The sequence below is a fragment of the Heloderma suspectum genome, chromosome Z (assembly GCF_057233095.1).
Source record: "Heloderma suspectum isolate Gila_16-S chromosome Z, 16-S_ref, whole genome shotgun sequence".
NCBI classification, from domain to species: Eukaryota; Metazoa; Chordata; class Lepidosauria; order Squamata; family Helodermatidae; genus Heloderma; species Heloderma suspectum.
In genome coordinates, this window is record NC_139476.1 from 18,023,382 (window position 1) to 18,041,857 (window position 18,476).

Sequence of the window (18,476 nt, forward strand, 5' to 3'; positions counted from 1 at the left end):
AAGTGTCTCTTGATATGAAAGGAAGTGCATAGTTCTGGGGATACACTGGTCTTGGTTCTCATTAGGGTGTTGATCTTCTGGGCACTGAGTACAGTGAACTGCATCTGCAATGAATAACAACGAGTGAAGTACCATGAACATGACACAGATGCTGGCGCCAGATCAGCCCACAAGGGAGTTGATGGAATTCTCCTTTTGGAAGTTCATTGTACACCAAAGTGCAGAATCTCCCTTTCCTGGCCCTCTCTGTAAGCTTTGGCAAAATATTGAATAAGAACAGACTCAGAAAAGGTGCAAAACGCCTTCTTTTCACATAACACTCCCTGATATCAGACTCATGCTCAATAGCGTGCAGTGAAGGAAAACCAAATTCTGTAAGCAGAAATGAAAATCTGGGAACGAACAACTGAGCCACAATCTGTCACCTGCAGCGCCTTTTGAATGCACCAATAAACCAACCAACCAACCAACCAACCAACCAACCAACCAACATCTGTCATTTTCTTTAGACTGAGGGCTCAGGACATGAGATGCGGTAGAAGATGGGAAGCAGCTTCTGGAAAACACTACAGAAAATGGGGCTATCTGTCTGACACTGGGGTTACGAGCTCCAGTTGTTAAAAGGATGACCAGCCATCTGCCCCGATCAGTGTTCTGCCCAAATAGCTTCAGGCCTGATGCCAAAACAACTGAGGATGGAAACAAGGTCTTTAACAACGTCCCCTGGAAAGGTGAGCCAATGGCAATGAGGAAGTGCCAGATACTGTTTTTGCGAGCATTCGTAGAAATAGAAGCAGAAGATTTCTTCAGGAAATTGTGAATACTTTACAAACAAGGAAACCACAGAAATATGCAATGTGGAATGGAATTAACTGAAGAAAATCCATTCCTGGGGAAATGGCAGATTCCTTGTCTATGTTGCGCTCTTCTCCCACCTCCACTCTTGTCCCAGTACATCCTGCACATCTATATGGCTCCCAGACTTTGAGCTACCTGTCCAGGTGGAAATCGTCCCTTCTGGGCAATGATCACATCTGTAGCAGCAAACTGGCTTCTCCTCTGGATCTTTTTTCCAGTGTCCTGGACGGCACCTCTGCACACACCTGGCAAAGGGGGGCTCCTAAAAGGCAGAAGACAAATAATTCAGGATATCCAGATGACAGAAATTGCACCAAGCTAGACTCAGATTGACTCAAGTTCCCGTTACATGACGGATATTTCACCAATTGAGGAGGGTCGAAGTGACTTAGAATTATAGTATTCAAGGCTGATTATATATATATATATATACACACACACACACACAGAGAGAGAGAGAGAGAGAGAGAGAGAGAGAGAGAGAGAGAAAGAGAGATGTATGCATGTATGCATGCATGCATACACACACACAAATAAGTTGGAACCTGCTTTCTAGGGAGTCAGACACTTGGTCCACCTAGTCTGGCATAGTCTGCATGAATTCCAGCAGCTCTCCAGGGTTTCAGACAGAGGCCTTTCCCCAGCCTATGTGCAGACGTGGGGACTAAAGCTGGACCTTCCTGCCTCCAAAGATTGTGTTTGGCCATTGGGCAATACCGGCACCCTGCACCCTGGACTCAAAAAGACGTTGGTCTCATCTGGAAAGACTTCTGTTCTCAAAGGACAGACTGCAACATCCCTTACTTCTTCCATGACCCCAGAAGATTCAACTCCACCTCTGCAGGCCAGATGACTCTGTCAGAGTTAATGGTGAAGTCTTGTCCTGGGGGAGCGTCTGGATGCAGCCATCTGACTTTCGCAGGGGCAAAATTGTGATTTGGAAGGAAAATCCTGTTCACAGTATCATAAGTAGAGGACATCTCAGAATTATCGGTGAAATAGACTTCATCTCCAGCGCTGTTGTTAAAACGGACGGGCTTCAAAGAGCCAAGAATCTGAAATGTAACAGGTGCTTTGAAAATGGAGTGACTAGTTTGTGGGACTGTGAGGGGGGTCTGAAGTCTTCTCACGTACTGTGCCTGCCATTCAGGTTGGGGATTGCTTGGTTCTGTATTCTGTTGTTTGGTTTAATGCTTAGGATGCTTCTTCACTGGGCACTAGCCGTGAGAAGCTGCTTACCCAGTGTTTTCGGGGGCTTGCTTGGTTCCTTCTTGCTCCAACGCACCCTTTCTAGGCCACTAACTGTAAAAATATACATGTGCAGTGTAGGGATGGGGGAACAAGTGATGTGTAATTCACCAGCACAAGCCCGATATTTTCCTCTCCTTGGTTTGCGCTCGCCTTTGATTTTGCATGAACGGGAAAGTTGTGCAAAAAAAAAAAAAAGAATGAATCTCGCATTTGCATACATTTCTAAAGTTGCACAAATTTCCTCCGTAGACTAAAGGGTGAAATGGTGCATTTTCAAAGTTGCGCAATTGCAAATTGTTTTCTCTTCCAAAAGCATGTATTTTCGAAAGTGAGCACCAGTTCGAGAAGCTGTGAATGTTTTCGGAGAGCACGTTCTCCTGCTCACACTCCCGTTTGGGGTGGTAATCAGGGCATTTTTTCATGTTTTGTAAGTGGAAATTAAATTCTCCTATAGCCCTTGGAGCTTTTTGGCTCATGTCTGCTTGCTTCAACACATCCTGCTATCTCTGTGTGGGCACGAGAAGGAGCAGGGCTCTTATCAGCAAAGACAACAACATCTGAGTTTCAGCTGCTGGCTGGCAACAAGGAGCGTGGGGTGGGGGGAATCCTGCTGTCTGATACTGCAAAGTTTGGGAGCGGGATCAGTACTGCGTTAGAGACCAGCACTGTGTGTCGTGGGGGCTTGCTTGAATCCTCCCTCCTCGTTCCCAAATACCTACACACATTCTTAGTACAGAAGAACAAAAAGTCTCTGCTACCGTCTACTCTCTTCCTAATCTTGCTTCAGGGAAATGGTGGCCCTGCAAGGATACCTATGGGGAAACTTTTCCTTAGGAACTTTAGAATGAACTAATAGGCATTCTCCCAGACTCACCATTTGATTTTGGTACTGGTGGTAAAACCACTTCCAGGACCGGATGTAAAAAATCAACCAGACACTTTTTATGAGAGAACCAGTTCTGAAGGAGGATGTTACCTGCTATGGCTGGATGTTCAGAAGCCTCCTGCCATCCCCCATCCATGCATGTTGAGATTCAGATGAAGACACGGCATGTAACGCATTTGCCATGGAATAGACGGCATTGTAGATACTGTAGCTGTGACCGGTCATGCTCATATCAAACAAGGGGCCTGGCAGGTCCTCCCATTTCTCTTCCCCTGTGCACCTCTTGTCTGCCCAATAGATGGGTTTGCCTGGTTTCAGGAACCGACAGTCAAATTCATATTCCCACCATTTATGGAGAAAGACGTCTCCTTGTGGTCAGAGGGGATCTAACGCCCAGAAGAAATGTTTGAACGCTGGCACATTCCTTCTGTGGACCATGAAGTGCAAAGCACCATGGAAAGGTGTCAGATCAAGACGGCCAAAGCTGGATGCTCTTCCAGCAATCTCCAAATGTGGTGTGAAGATCCAAACCTTCCTAAATGAGGTCTTGGTAAAATATTCATTGTCTGCCATTGCCCATTCAAGATTTTTTAAGATCTTGGAGTCCCCAAAGAGAATCATCACTTGCAACTCATCCCAAGTATCAGAATCGATCAGTTCTAGAAAAAGAGGAGCATACGTCATAGGGACCGTACCGGTGAAGGCCACACAGATGTCATTGTGCTTGAGCAGCGCTTCCAGTGTCTGGATGAAATGTTCACCACGGTCATCCTCGGAAGCAAACAGCCCAATCCAGTTCCAATGGAAATACAGGAGCAGCCTGACTAAGCCCTCAAATTGAGGCATTTCATTGGGATCAATGCGGAAGAAGGAAGGAAAGACCATTTTCTCCCTCTGGATAGGTTCAAAGACACCAAACATGAGCTGTAGGAAGGAATTTCCAGGGGGGTGGCTGTGTTAGTCCGTAGCAGCAAAAACAACAAAGAGGTTTGTGGCATTTCAAGGACTAGCCCATTCCAACTGTGTAAGCTTGCATGGACGAAGGCCTACGTCAGAGGCCTGAAGTGTTACCTTGGAGGAAGATGGTCATTTCAAAAATGGACTACTCAAGGTAAGCTGGAGCTCTGTGATCCCTCTAAGACTCCCCCGGGTGTGGTTTTCATCCAAATGTCAGGGCTGCCAACACACTTCTTACCATTGCAATGAATGGGCCTTGGTGAGTATGGCAAAAATAAAGATCCTTCACAAGCAACTTGGGGCCTTTTGAGCACCTCCCAAATTCCTCAGAATTATCTCAGGAGGCACAACTCAAGTATATCAACACTAGGGGTGCACGAAACCCACTTACCTGGTCTCGTAGCTTTTCGCGGTGGGGGGGAGGCGCTTTGCTGCTCTCCCCCCAAAGTTCAGGCTGGGGGGGAGGCTTCCCACCCAGCCCGGCCGAAATTCAGGCCAGGGGGGAGGCATCCCGCCTTGCCCGGCTGAAATTCAGGCCGGGGAGGAGGCGCCTTGCCTCGCCCGGCCGCGAAATTAAAAGTTAAACAAACAAACAAAAACGCCCCCGTGATAGGCTACGTGATGATTAACGTAGCCTATCACGGCTAGATCTGCAAAGTCAGCCATGATAGGCTACGTAAATCGTCACATAGCCTATCATGGGTGACTTTATAAAAAAAAAAAAAGCGCTTACGCAAATGGCGGCCCCCATAGGGAGCCGCCATTCGCGTTCCTTATTTGGTCGCTGTAGTCTACGTAAATCTGTGGTCAGTGTGGGCGGTCTGTGTGTGCCGAGTTGGTCTTGGCAGCCAGAGCAACACAGAGTTTTGGAAACCTTGTTCATTTCCGAGTCTTTAATGGGTCACAACACTCTTTGTGTCTCCCAATCCAAATCGTATTGTTCTAAAGAAATCCCAATGCCAGCTGGGATTAGCCATGTCACAGTGACCTAAGATGAATGGCTACCGCCAAGGGTACTATATCGTAGGTTGACCGAAGTTGGAAGGTCACCTCCTCCTGCCAGGAAACACAGCGATGCCACACACCCGCTGCATGGGCAAGAGACTGTTGTCAGAGACTGGGTTTTGCATCTCCGTGTTCCTGAGTTCTGCAGAACCCGCTTACCTGAGGAATCTTGAAGGTGCCCATTAGAGACACCAGCTGCCTTGATGATGTGAATTCGAGACCCCCAACAACAGACAGCAGTTTATCCCATCTGTTGCATTTATAATTCAGAAATGTTTGGCCTCGTGTGGAGAGCAGGGACAGGGTGTTCACGTAGATCCATCTCCCATTGTTGCTGTGGTCATAGATGCGGAAGCCGAGGGTCACATTGGGTAGGAGAGCTGGGTTCTCGTTGAGCTCCTTGATGGCAAATGCCAAGGCAAGGTAGTGAAGGTTGTTGGCGGTTATTTCCCTGCAGTGAGAGTGACAATGAGTGTCGGTGGGATCCCAGTGGCTCTTCTGAGAGCAGAAGAAGATAAAGTCCTTCTGGTTCCACCGTCTCTGAGTAAAGACCAGGCCAAAATCCAAGAATTCACAATCTCTCTCTCTCTCTCTCTCACACACACACACGCACACACACACACACACAAATACACCACAGCATACCGAGCTATATTTCATAACATCATCACAAGAGCCCTGCTGGATCAAAGTGCCATCTAATTCAGCATTTCTGGTATTATTGCTTGTATATTTCAGTTACTATTGTTCAGGCTTTCAGAGTTGAAGTACTGCCAAGGCGGCTTTCTAGTAAAACCTGTTTAGCATAATCAAAGCAAATAGAATAAAATAGAACAGAACAGAACAGAATAGAACAGGATAGAATAGAAGGGTTGGAAGGGGCCTACAAGGCCATCCAGTCCAACCCCCTGCTCAATGCAGAGCATCCCTGACAGGTGGGTGTCCAGCCTCGTCTTGAACGCCTCCAGTGTGGGAGAGCCCACCACCTCCCTAGCTAACGGGTTCCATTGCTGTATTGCTCTAACAGTCAGGAAGTTTCTCCTGGAGTTCAGCCGGAATCTGGCTTCCTGCAACTTGAGCCCATTCTTCCATGTCCTGCACTCTGGGATGATCGAGAAGAGATCCTGGCCTTCCTCTCTGTGAGGAAGAGGACATGTTTTCTTTATTATAATTAGTTGTTTTCAAAGTTTGTTTTGTAATTGTATGATGGACTTTCCAAGTATACTCAAACTCCCAAATGCTGGGAAAATATTTCTTTTATGGGGCAAAGGTCCATCTAGTCCATTCTCTCCTGCTCTGCGTGGCAGGGTCTTTCCTTCCCTGTCCCACCTAGAAATCCTGCGGGGCGCTGAACCTGGGGACTTCCGTGTGCAGAGCGGATGCCCTTTGGCTCCTTTGGCTAACGCGAAAGTAAGTTTCCAGCCCTCATGGTTCTGAATAAAGGGACGATTTAAGCAGGTAGCTGCTTTAAGTCATGTGAGAGCCTTGGTGCCATGAGCTCAATACTGCCTGCACAGATTGGCTGATGTCTTACGTTTGCTGCAAAAGGAATCAGACACATTCCCGGAGGTCAGGAGTAATGGCAGGCTGACTGCTGAGTCAAACACGCTGTCCTCTTCAGCTCAATATCTAGCTTTTCTGGGTGGTAGAAAGGCTCTCTCTCTCTCTCTCTCTCCCCATCTCTCTCCATCTCTCCATCTCTCTCTCCCAGGGTTGCCTGTATACGTGAATGATCGACACTGAAACCCGTTGCGTTCGAAGAACGTGTTCCATCAATGAACTGCGGCCCTTCCTCTAAATAGAAAACAGCGTCCCGGTCCTCATTGTACTGAGTGAAGAGCTGATCAAGACAGAAGCTGCTTTAGAGCGTGGAAGAGCTATGGGGCCATTCGGTCTTTGCTGCCTGCACTGATGGGCAGCAGCCCTCCTGGGTTGCAAAGCGGGCTCTTTCCCCACCCTACCTGGAGATGCCGGGGATGGAACCTAGGGCTTTCTGCATCAGCAAGACCAAGAGAGCAAAGACGTGCGCTCCCAGCAATGGCAGAAGTCAGAGAGAGAGGGAGGGAAGGAAGGAAGGAAGGAAGGAAGGAAGGAAGGAAGGAAGGAAGGAAGGGGGGGAGCAAAAGGAAGAAATCACAAGAAACCACATGATAGGTGATAGAGATCCTGAGGCCAGCTGTGGTCACATTTCCATGAACTAACTAACGGCAGCGCTTCCCCCTTCCAGAAACTTGCAGATGGGGCTGCCATATACCCAACAGTTATGTGAGGGAGAAGAAGAAAGGAGGCCTGTTGGCTTCATGAGGGGCTTCCAGGAAGACCCTGGGCTGACCACCGCCAGAGGTGGGATGCTGAGCTAGATGGAACCACCTTGTCCCGATGGAATGGGGCTCATCGGATGTTCTTCTTCATATATTCCTCTCTGACAATGTAATGGAGGAGGCTGATGCAGTATAGAGCTGCCCCCTGGGAAGGATCCTGGCAATTTTTTAAAAATGGCCTTATTTTGATTTTAGTGTTGCATTTTGGCTTTACCTGTAACCCACACTGGAAACGTTTCTGTCCAGAAAAGGGGAACTCAAACAATGAAAATAGGCAATAAAGTTGTTGTTGTTGTTCAGTCGTTCAGTCCGGCTCTTCGTGACCCCATGGACCACAGCATGCTAGGCCTCCCTGTCCTGCACTCTCTCCCGGAGCGTGCTCAAGTTCATATTCATTGCATCGGTGATGCTATCTAGCCATCTCATCCATATTCAAGTCCATATCCATTGCATCAGTGATGCTATCTAGCCATCTCATCCATATTCAAGTCCATATTCATTGCATCAGTGATGCTATCTAGCCATCTCATCCATATTCAAGTCCATATTCATTGCATCGGTGATGCTATCTAGCCATCTCAGCCATATTCTAGTCCATATTTATTGCATCAGTGATGCTATCTAGCCATCTCACCCTCTAAGACATTGAAAATGTGCTGAATTCAGACTCTGATCTAGCAGAGCTCTTCAGATGTCCTTCTAAAATGCAGCTAGCAGGACTGTGTGACTCTGTGTGAAAATAGGACAATCTGAATTTCACTCTGAACCTTCATGGAGAGGTCTTTAGTCTTGATTTTTTTTTTTCCTTCAGAGAGGGTTGAACCAGATTGACTTTCTAACGCTCCACTTCTCAACAGTTCGGTTGTGGTCCTCACCCACCTCCCAATGTCGCTCTCACCATCGCAGGTCAATGGTCAGGAACTACCAGCCCTTCCTGGCCTTGGCGTTCGCCATCCCTGAGATCAACCAGGATCCGGCTCTCCTTCCCAACATGACACTTGGCTTCCGAATCTGTGACACAAGGGCCTGGCCAGATGGATGCATGTGAACAGCCTCTCTCTGCTTCCCACTCGGGGGCAAATGATTCCCAATTATAAATGTGACAGGCAGGATAAACTGCTCTCCATTATTGGGGGTCTTGACTCCCTGTCCCCTAGGGAGATCGCATCTTTAATGGGCATCTACAAGATCCCCCAGGTAAGGGGACTCTTCTGGGTATGGACGTAGGGGGCCTGCTGAGCTCAGTTACACTAAGACAGGTAGGCCAATCTCTGAAGACGGATTTGCCCATGCTGGACAGCTGGAGCAGGGGGTCCCCTGACATTGGCTAACCTGACCTGACACATGAAAATCTTGGTGGTAGAGAGGGATCTCAGGTGGCCATTGCCAATCCCAGCCAAGGATGGCTCTGTTATTTAGAAAAATGATTCAGATTCGGAGAAATAACGAGGAGCCTTGTGACACCGTAAAGACTCGGAAACGGATGAGGTCCTGCAAGACTCCTCCTTGTCCCTACTGCGATCAACGAACACATCTTCCCCTCTGGTGACTGGGGAAAGACCCTTCCCCAACACTGTGCCTGTCTTTTATGTATTGGGCTGTCCATATTGCCTTGGGAGAGAGCTTCGGCTATTGGGCGGTGTAGAAATGGAATACATGAAATAAATAAATAAATAAATTGGGAAGGGCTCTATGGCTAGAAAGCCCCCAATATGCATATAAGGCCTCATACATCTTGACTGTAGACCGACGGGCCTATTCATTACAATAGTTAGAAACTGTGCCAGGGTTACCTGCATGGCAGACCTAACTTTTGGTGGTCACAGTGGGCTCTCCCACACGGGAGGCCTTCAAGACAAGGCCAGGCAGCCATCTGTCAGGGATGCTCTGACTTGGATTCCTGTACTGAGCAGGGGGTTGGACTCGGTGGCCTTGTAGGCCCCTTCCAACCCTACTATTCTATGATTCTATAGGGATGCTCTGACTTGGATTCCTGCACTGAGCAGGGGGTTGGACTCGGTGGCCTTGTAGGCCTCTTCCAACCCTACTATTCTATGATTCTATGATTCCCCTCTGGTGACTGGGGGAAGACCCTTCCCCAACACTGTGCCTGTCTTTTATGTATTGGGCTATCCATATTGCCTTGGGAGAGAGCTTCGGCTATTGGGCGGTATAGAAATGGATTAAATGAAATAAATAAATAAATTGGGAAGGGCTCTATGGCTAGAAAGCCCCCAATATGCATATAAGGCCTCATACATCTTGACTGTAGACCCACGGGCCTATTCATTACAATAGTTAGAAACTGTGCCAGGGTTACCTGCGTGGCAGACCTGACTTTTGGTGGTCACAGTGGGCTCTCCCACACTGGAGGCCTTCACGTCGAGGCTGGGCAGCCATCTGTCAGGGATGCTCTGACTTGGATTCCTGCCTTGAGCAGGGGGTTGGGCTCAGTGGCCTTGTAGGCCTCTTCCAACTCTACTATTCTGGGATCCTAGGATTCTATGTCCACACAGGAGAAGTCATGTAGACATCTATTTTTTAAAATGGACCTCTTCCTTCTTGGCAGCACCGCAGGCATCCGACGTCGGCAGGAGTTGTCCGGGGAAGCTTATGCCGTAAAAACGTGCAAGCCTTTAAACAGCCACAGAATTCTGCTGCTGCAGACTAACCGGGAATTCCTCCCTCCTGCTTGGTTTTGTTGAGGGAGAGAAAAGGGCATTTCCTTCCTTCTTCCAGAGTGATTGCAATGAAGTTGCCGATACTTGGGGACACACACACACACACACAATATATAATATTTGCCCATCTGTAATGTATCAGGCTATCGATAGCTACTCATCCTGGAGGAAATATGCAACCCCCGGAAGTATCAAGAGCAGTGTGCTCCTCTGGGACTGGACATCCACCCCAGAGTAAATGGGATGGAGAAGGCAGGCGTCGGCCATCGCAACAGGGCCCCCACCTCTTCCAAGACGTTCGGACGGCGGGCGGACCAGCCTTTCGGCCAGCAATGCCTCTGTGCCCAGCCCCGCACGGGTGTAGCCAGGGCCAGCTCCTTCCTTTCTCGAGGAACCTGTCTGGGCTAGCACCCTTCGTCACTGGCCTGGACTCCGTCTGGATCCAGGTGCTCAGATTTACAGAGGCCAAAGGGCAGAACCTGACAACGTCCCGTCGAGGAGCAGAGGCTGACGCAACCCTGTTTTTCTCCCTCGGAGGTGCGAAGGGACTCCAGCGCTCTGGGGCTGCGGGTCTTTCCCGGGATGAAATTATCCAAATGAAAGCAATTCACGGGGAACCCCCAGGGGTTTCCAGCCGGGAGGCCAACAGCAGTGCCGCCCAGGAGGAAACGTCCTCACCATAAGTAGGCCCAGAGCCCTTCCGTGTGGGGCTGATCCCTTTGTGAGATCATTTCTTGCCAAGATCCGATTCCCCTGCTGAGCCTGTACACTCCGCTTCCCTTCACGTCCTGTCGGGTCGCTGCCCTTGCAGGGAAGGCATCTCCACGCCGCTGTGCATCTGGCTGCTGCTGATATTTCGGCTCCTGTCTCAAGCCGCCAGAGGATGCAGAAGACCGTGTGCCTCTTGACTTGGCTGTATGTCCGGCAGAGCGACTATTACAGGCCAGGAGACCTCATTGTCAGCGGGAATCTACCCCTTGGCACCTATCATTACACCAAGTCCGAAGACTTCCGTCGTTTCGCCACATCCGAGTACTCCATCATTCCCGTGTAAGTTTCCCCAAGAGGGACCTGGGGTGGACGCTTGCCCGCTTTGCTCCCAGATCACAGGGCTCCTTCCAGGGAGATGCATCAGCGACGCTGCTGGCGTTCCACCTTGCCTAGCGTGATTTCCATGAACTAACTTCATGGACATCAAGCTTGCCAGAGGCCTGCCACGAGTGGTTTCCACCTGCAAAGACGGTCAGAGACTTGGAGGTTCTTCTCTGGCTTCTTTCTGAGGGGGTTTGTGCAGGGAACATAGGCAGAGCTAACCCATCGTTTGGCTTCACCTTGAGCAAATGATAATAACTAAGCCCTAAGCAGACTTCATCTAGGACAGGGGAGGGGAAGGGAGGTCTGGATCCCCTGGCAGATGTCTCGGTGATCTGCAGCGGATCAGAATGCATTGTTGACTCCCAGTTGCATAAGAACAGCAGTGAGAAAGGATTCCCTCGTGCCCCAAACCATACAGCTGAACTGAAGAAAACTTGGGGGTCCCCAGGAATGGGGTTTTGCGTCCAAGGCCTGTGGGCTCCATTAAGTTTTAGTACTCAGAACAAACTCCTGATCTCAGACTATTTTAACTCAAAGTGCATGTCTTTAATTCAGTGTGCAGGCTTTGGCAGGGGAAAAGAACAGCTCTGATCCCCAGTTCTATGCACAACGTCCTTTCACCACTAAAAGAAGAAACTGGGCCTAGGGATGGCGGAGAATTTCTCCCCGAAACTTCAGGGGGCCGAGCGCCAATGTGTTCGGCCCCCCGAACAAGTTTCGGGGAGAAATTCTCCGCACCCCCCCCGCACCCCGCACCCCCCCCGGGACAGGACTTACCTGTGCCGAATGTCCCTCCCGGCGGCGGGTCCAGCCGGCGGTTCGGCGGGTGTTCGTGTGGGGCGGGAGCAGCAGCCGGTCTTTCGACCGGCTGCCGCCACCGCCATTCCAATAAAAGGAAAAAAAAAAAAACGCCCCCGTGATAGGCTACGTGACGATTAACGTAGCCTATCACGGCTGACTTTGCAGATCTAGCCGTGATAGGCTACGTTAATCATCACGTAGCCTATCACGGGGGCGTTAAAAAAAAAAAAAACTTTGGAGTTCACGGCCGGGCGAGGCGGGAAGCTTCCTCCCCGGCCTGAATTTCGGCCGGGCAAGGCAGGAAGCCTCCCCCTCCGGCCTGAACTTCGCGGGGGGAGCAGTGAAGCGCCCCCCCCACCGCGAACAAGCTTCGATGACAGGTAAGTGACTTTCGTCCACCCCTAACTGGGCCCCCTCTCAAATTACGCATATAAAAGTATCGTCTGACATGTATGTTAAGATACCTTTTGGACCACAAAAGACTCAGCAGTTCCTCTATAGGTGCTCTGTAAAGGGAGCAAAGCAAAAATGGATCAGCCCCCTTGAAATGGATCAGCCTTTTGGGGGCTGGACTCGATGGCCTTGTAGGCCCCTTCCAACCCGACTACTATTCTTATGATTCTATTCTATGAAAGCTTCCTTGAACCAAGAGGGACCATCGGTCCATCCCGATCAGTCTCTCCTGCGCTGAATGGCAGTGGCTTTCCGAAAAAAAGGATCAGACCAATTCCTGGAGGACAGGTTGGCCACTCTGAGCCATGATAGCTCAACAGAGATTCCATTATGAGAGGCAGTCTACCACTGAACTGGAGTTTATGCAGTGGGGAAGGAGGGCTTTTGCCTTCCTCTCTTTGTTTTGTTCATCTCCCCAGCAATTCCGGGCTGACCACAGTCGGAAACAGGGCGCCGACCTCGAAAGAACCGCCTTGGTTTGATCCACAAGGGCTCATTTAATGAAATGCAGCTCGCAAACCTTCGTGTCTCTCTACGTGAAGGGGAACAGAACTATCTGAATGTGTCTGTGATCTTTCCTTGCCTTTGGTCTGGAAGCCTTTGTCTTTGTTCGGAGAGGGTTCGGCCAGATGGACTTTTTAATCCTCCTCTTCAGGGCAGTTCTGTTGGGATCCTCACCCACTGCCCAATGTCTCTCTCATCCCCGCAGGACAGTCATCAAGAACTACCAGCACTTGCTGGCCTTGGCGTTCACCACCAGCGAGCTCAGCAAGGATCCGATTCTCCTCCCAAACACCACCCTTGGCTTCAGCGTCTATAAGCACATGGACATCGTCAGATGGATGCACGAGAACAGCATCTCTATTATTTCCTCTCAGGACCGAATCATCCCCAATTTCAAATGTGGCAGGAAAGAGACACCGCTCTCCGTTATTGGGGGTCTCGACATCCGATCTTCAAGGGAGATTGCATCCTTAATGGGCATCTACAAGATCCCACAGGTAAGGGGATTCCTCTGGGGAGAAACGTGCGGGAGCTGCAGAGCTCAGGAACACTGGGGTAGACATGCTGATTTCTGAAGACTGACTTGCCGATGCAGCGGGCGTGTCGCCTTGGTCCTGGATGGCAGGAGTAGCGGGCCTCCTAGAATCCTAGAATCATGGAATAGTAGGGTTGGAAGGGGCCTACAAGGCCATCGAGTCCAACCCCCTGCTCAGTGCTCACTTTGGCTAACCTGCCACGCTATACGCTTGGTGGTAGCCAGCAACCGCCGGTGGCTGTTGTGTGGCAAACCTCAGCCAGGAATGGGTCCGTTTTGTCGGAAAGGGTTTTAGGTGGGGCGGAATGACAAGGAGCCTTGTGACACCATAAAGACTTAGAAACAAAGAAGTTGCTACAGGATTCCTTGTTCTTCTTGCTGCGGTTCACTAATGCAGCTACCCCTCCGGGGACTGGAGAAGACCCCCCACCCGCAACAATATAACATGTGTCAGTCTTTTATGTATTGGGCTATGAATATTGTCTTTGGGGAGGGGCCCTATAGCTAGAATACCCCCCAAATGCATACAAAGAGTGGATTTTCTGGAATATAAACACGGGTACTTCATTGTGATGGTTAGGGACTTTGTCAGGCTTGTCTTCATGGCGGACCTGACTTTGGGGGCGATACCCACACAGGGGGAGTCTTAAAGACGTCACAGGACTTCAGTTTGCAGTTAGATATCTGTTTCTGAAATGGGTGTCTTCCTTCTTGGTGGCTCTTGGTGCATTTGAGGTCATCTGGAGCAGCCCAGGGAAGCCCGTGCCATAAAACGAAATGTGCTAGTATTGAAAATGCCACAGAATTCTGCTGCAGCCGACTAACAGGACATTCCTTCCTTGAGCTTGGTTATGGCTTGCTCAGCCCTGTTCAGGGAGAGAAAGGGGAATTCGCTTCCTTCTTCCGGATAGATCCCAACGAACTTGCCGAGTACTTACTCCAGAATATCCACGGCTAATTTCACCAGGCTTTAAAGGTCCCTCACTAGGCCATCCTACACCTAAGGAAGGCCATCCTACCTCACACAATGTTTGCAGCCGCTGGGGGTCCATGGGAGGGTCACCATTATCTCCACTGAATCCTTTTTTGGAATGTTTTCTAACATACATCCCAAGGGGGTGCAAGTCTTGCTTCCCCCACCGCCCATGACCTGCCCTTTAAAATGAAGATGGGCACAAAGAGGGAAGGGGATCGGTCAGCGAGTAGGGGGTCTCACTGACCGACACGAGAGGAATTTTCACACCACGCACTTCGCGACTGGCCTGGGCACCCGGACGATCCACGGTATGCGACAGGAACCGCAGTAGCCACGCACACAATCTTTCATCACTTCATCTATACGTTCCTGCCGCCCACCATCCCACTTTTTCCATGAGAGCGAAGCAGTTTCCTCAGCGCCTTGCTGAGTACTCGGGCTTGCTCGGGGAGTGATCAGGACCCCCTTCCACCCCAACTGGGTGGGTTCCCCTTGTATACGTGTACTTACACTTGCCTTTCTCCGAAAGGCGGGGCCCACTTTCAGCATCATATACTTGCCTTTCTCCTGAAGGCTTTAGTGTGGGCTTCAACTCAGTTGCAGCTGCAATACGGGAAGGGCTCAAGTCCCTTCCTCCGCTTCCCGAGCTTCTCTTGACGCGCTCAGCCGTTCGGGCAGGCTCGGCGCAGGCTTTCTCCCGTTCTCCCGACAAAAAGGTCGGTGGCGCCCAGAAAAGGAGGCGGGCGCCAAGCCCTCCCTCCTGGCGCAGCGATTAAGAGCAGGCAACTGCCACCTCTCTGTCTCAGCGCCTGCCACGATCCGAGCCACGGCACCACTTATGTTGCAGGAAGCAGAGTCAGAGAGACGGCGGAGTGAAGGAGAAAGAATTCTTCTTTATTTAACGCGTGGGCTTTATGGCTGGGATCACGTCCAAAGTGCCGAAAGCCTCGAAGTACATCAGCAGATTGTTTTTATAGACATTATGACACATAGGAAAAAGCTCCTCCGCTCCCGTCCGTGTGGTTTTTCAGTATTCAGCGTTTCCTCTTCTAGCACCATTGTTCATAGCCCAGGAAATGGGTTATAGGACATGATAAGCAGAGAACATGAGAACTCTGACCTTAGCCTTGTTGACAAGATGAGGAATTGCTGCGTCTTTTCAGCTTGCAAAATGTATTTGAAAGAGACAGAGCTCAGCAGAAACATGAGGCATGAGGCCACTTAGTCTGACCCTCTACACTGCTACTACACAGCAAGTGAGGTCCCCCCACCCTGCGAGCCACCATCTTGTGTGAAAATGGAGGCTCTGCTCTGTATGTCAGCCACCATGTGCGAAGCGTGGAGGCCAGTGGTAGCCCCACTGACGCAAAGTTAGAGGCTTGACCGGTCTAATCAGACCACTTGCGGCTGCAATGCTGAGGAACTGGGGCTGTTTCTGGCCACCGTTTTGCACGAGTGGCGACTGACGTGGATGGCAGAGCCTCCGTTTTCATGTGCAGTGGCGGTCTGCGGGCAAGCGGGGACCCCTGCATTTGCCCGGCTGCACACGTGCCCACGTGGGTGGGACGGGACGTCCGCGGGGAGCAGGAATCTGTTGGGGGTGCCAGTGCTGTGGAGCCCCCTCTGACGCTCAGCCTGAGGAGGCGTGTAAAGAAACCCCTCATCACCGAGACACCGGACGGCTCCACTCACCTCCTCCCAAGGAAGCTGACTCCTGGATAAGCCCTGGAACCACCCACCACCCACCGGTGGCACGCACACAAGTCCCCGTATGAATCGGGCCAGAACGCGGAATCAGCGGGGGGACGTCAGGGCATGGCAGCCCCTCTCTGAAGAGGCACACGGGGGGCTGCCTTACCCCGGCGGCTTCAGCGCAGGGGGCTTTCATCCTGCGGCTGAGGTTGGTTACTCGGGGAGTGTTGCAGGTCCTTGATAGGATGTCTTCGACTCCCCGTGCTTTCCCAGAACTTACGCAGCTTTATTTGAAAGGAAGGTAATGAGGCAGTGAAAGGAAGCAGTTTGGATTTGTCCGTGCCAGGAGGAAGTGGCATGCTCGCCACAGTGCCGTGGCGTGGCTGCGTAGGGAAACGTGTGGGGCTTGCCGATAACGCCCGTTCTCCCCCCAGACCAGGAGGGGTGTGTGAAGGAGCCCATCGTACCCTCGCAACGAATCTGGGAGCGGAAGCCCCGGCAAAGTTGCAGGATACGTATCCTGACGTGGAGAAGCCCTGAGTCCGACCACGCTCCTCCTACATCAGGGGGCAGGACCTCTTTCAGCCCAAGGGCCAAATCCCCTTTCAGAGGAGCCCTCAGGGGCCGCATCCCAGAGGTGGGCGTGGCCAAAGGCGAAAGTGGCAGGGCCAGGATAGAAAACGCGGGGATGATTGGAACAGCGGCCCCAATGCCTGGATGGCACCAGGTTGGTGAAGGCTGGTGGAGACAACAGCATCTGCAGCCTCGGGGAACACACGGAAGATGGACCACCAGACATCCACGATGGTCGAGAGGTGGGGCATCTGAGACAGGGCCTAGGCAACATGTCCTCCTAGGTCAGAGGGTTCTCCCAGGGAACCTTCCGCAGGATCAGTCTCCATGTGCAGCTCTAGCACTCAACCAGAACATCTGTCTGGGGGTGGCAGGGGAGCCTCCATGCTGCCTTCAAAGGGAGCAAAGGATTCTGGGGATTATGGAAAGGAGCATGTCATGGCAGGCAACGTGTCAACCGCGGTTGGCCCACAGATGGGCTGGGCCACATGTCCCATCGTTCTCTGACGATACGTCTGGAAAGCGGCCGGTCAACATCACCAGGTGACCTTCCACAGTCTCGGGGCCACACAGAGGTCCACCAGGAACGCCCAGAAAGCAAATCAGACTGAGGTGGGAGGTGGATTTCTGTAGGCCAGAGAGCTGCAGTGGCCATGACAGAGACGTTGCTTGCTTCCAGATCAGCTGGACGAGGCCATGATTCTCCCGAGACACACTGAGAGCCCATGGCCTGGCTGAGGAAGAGCCCAGAGAGGGTCTCCATCGTAGTTCTTATGGAGACTGCGTCCCTGAACCCCCCACGACCGAGGAAAACACAACTCTCGGGGCAGAACAAGCAGCGGAGCAGCATGGTGGCAGTGTGGGCAATGGAATCATGCAGACTTATGCACGGGGTACAACTCTGCCACCGCAATTCCTCCCTTTCCCCAGCCATCTGTCTGGGGAAAGAACTTCGCACGTGCCTGGGCTCCATCTTGGATTCCGGTGCTCAACTTCACCGAGACCGAAGGGCCGAACCTGATGACTAACGTGAACTCCACCTGCCCCACATAGAGCCAAAGAGGGATGCAAACATGTTTTTCACCGTTCGAGGTGCAAAGGGAGCCCAGCGCCGTGGGGCCCTGCTTCTTCCTCTCCCTTGGTGTTACCAGGGTAATGACAGTAATTCTGCAGGAAGCCCCATGGATTTCCATCCAGCACATCAACAACAGAGAACTCCAGGTCAAAACTTGCTTCACATGAATACGCCCTGAGCCCTTGCGTGGGGGCCTGGGTTCAAGTCGGACCACTCAGCATCCGCTCATTGCTTGCCAAGACCTCATTCCCCTGCTGGAGCCTGTCTAGCCGGCTCTCCTTCAGGTTCTGCTTGGATGCTGGCCTGGGAGGAAAAGCCTCTTCCTACCGAGGATGGTTCAGCTGCTGCTGCTGCTGCTGCTGCTTTGGAACTGGAGTCAGGCCACACAGGCAATGCTGAGGACCACCTGCCTCTTGGCCAGGCCTTATGAAGTGCGAGAAGACTATTACCAGCCAGGAGACTTCATTGTTGGTGGGAATCTACCGCTTGGTGAGGATTATCCTAACTTCAGAGGGGAAGTATTGATTCTAGGGCCATCGCAGATGGTCGATTATCCAGTGTGAGTTTCTACAAGATGAATCTGGGGCAGATGTCTGCCTGCTTCTCTTTCAGGAGCCTCAAACCTGCTTTGCAGAGTCCTCTTCGGAGTCAGGCTGGGCTGCGGACCTGGGGAGACTTTGCCAGTCCAGATCCACATCTTTGCAAACCTGGAGAACAACTGACTTGCCTCTCGAGGGCCTTTGGTGTAAGGGGGGCAGGCAGAGCTAGGCAATAATCTGGTTCCGTGTGAAGGATCTGGCAGTGACAAAGACG